The following is a 2,109-nucleotide window of genomic DNA, read 5'->3' as shown; positions in this document are numbered from 1 at the left end:
GGGTGCTAATCTGGAAAATTGCACCCGCTTCCAGCGAAATCGCGGTAAAATTTCAGCCAAAACCACGTCTCACGACCGTGAGATAGGTGGTATATATATAATTATCTTAATATATTATAAAATATTATTTGCAAAATGGTTCAACTTTAAATTAATTAGAGGGATTTTCCAACCAAAAAAGATGAATTCTCAACCAAAAGAAGAACATTTTCAGCAAAAGAGTTCAACATTCAACCGAATAGTTAAATTCGTAACCAAAAACATGATTTTTCATTCAAGGAGATTAATTTTCTAACAAAAAGATGATTTATTAACCAAATACATGAATGTTCAACAAAAACAGTTGGATTTTCTTATTGCCTTTATTAATTTAGTTCGCATTTAAATAAAAGAACGACAAAAAGGGGAAGTTTATAGAAAATAGAATGGAAAAAGAGAAATTCTTTTAGAAAGTGGAAAGCATTCAAAAAATTGGAAAACGAAAACTTTTTGTGAATTAAAGTAAAGTGACTTCTTATGGAGTTTTCAAAGACTAGTTTCCATTGAATAACTTTTCATTTTTACCCCACACCCCTCGCAACTTCTGTATATTATGGTCGAAAAATGTCCCCAAAAAATGGAAAATACCAGTTTTATGTAAAATTAATGCTAGACATCAATTTTCAATTTTTTCTAAACAATTGTTTCCCTGTTAATTATAAAAATAGTTTTTGCCGTAGTTAAAATGGCCCATGTGTTGAAAACGGCCATGGGGCGGCGCTAAACTTTGTTCTAGTTGTTTTGACTGTGATGTGTCTTTTGTCATGTAGAGCCGTTAAAAAAACTCTTTAAAATGTATCAAGAAAACAGTTTATTTATATAATTATTGTGAAAACGACACAGTGGATTTTTCTAATAGTGTTTTTCTTTTTTTTATCGAATCATTTCTATTAACTATCTCTCCGGTATGAAAATACCCGAAGACCCCGAATAAAAGAGTTAGAAGCTTTTTAATAATTATAAAAGATCTGAGAAGAAATGGTTTCGGTTTTATTTCAAAAAAATAATTTGAAGTTTCAAAGATTTTAAAATGTGGGTTAAATGTATATTGAAGACGTTGAGGCCATTTTTTTTTAATTTTTCAAGTTTTACAAATTTTTTAAGTAAACTGAATTTTGTCAGGATGTGAAAAAGTTCTTGAAGTTCATGGGAGATTTCAAATTTTTTAAAAGGGTTTGAAAGATTTTCAAGCAAAATTTTGCAATTTTGTCATGTTACATAATTTTGGAAAAAATTTGAGTAAGTTTGAGAGATATTCAAAAGTTTTGAAAAGATTAAAAAATAAATGAAACTTGTAAAGTTTTTTTCTTAATTTGGTAAAGTTTCACAAAAATGAAAGATATTTTTTCAGGTTTCTGGAAAAATTAAAATATCTTTCTATTTCGAAAAATTAATTTGAAGAAATTATTTAAAAAGATTTGAGAAAATTTCAAAAATGGTCAAAGAAGAAGCTGACAGATTTTAGGGCAATTTTTAAAATCTTAGAGAATAAATAAAAAATGCAGAAAAAATTAAAAAAGGTTTTTAAACATAACAAAGAATTTTCGAAAATTTATAAAAATATTTTAGAAGATTTTAAAGCAAAATGTTTCAATATGGTAAGATTACAAAATAAAACAAAACAAAAGTGGGTAAATTCAAGAAATATTTAGTAGAACTGAAAATAATTTTGAATTTTTTCAAGAGAATAAACAAATTTTCTTAAAATTGCTGGGAAAATTTAGAAGAGAGTAAGGTGATTTTTAAAAATTTGGAAACATACAAATGTTAAAATATTTTAGCTTTGTTACAAAGTCACTATCACATTTAAGGGCATGTGACACAGCTAAATACCTATATTACCGACCTCACTTTTTCAGTTCACTGAATGTTTTCTTAAACCTAAGAACTTTTTTTGATAAATAAAATATCGAGCTGAAACTTTGGAAAATGTATTAGAGTACAATAAAGTACGTTTAGGTACTGCAATTTGGTAGGAACTTCACTGAAAATTATTTCATCTTTTTTCTGAACCTCAACATTTTTCGAACGTTCGAACTTTTTTTATACATAAAATATCGGTCTCAAACT

Source organism: Belonocnema kinseyi, chromosome 7 (assembly GCF_010883055.1).
Source record: "Belonocnema kinseyi isolate 2016_QV_RU_SX_M_011 chromosome 7, B_treatae_v1, whole genome shotgun sequence".
Lineage (NCBI taxonomy): Eukaryota > Metazoa > Arthropoda > Insecta > Hymenoptera > Cynipidae > Belonocnema > Belonocnema kinseyi.
This window is presented reverse-complemented; position numbering follows the sequence as displayed.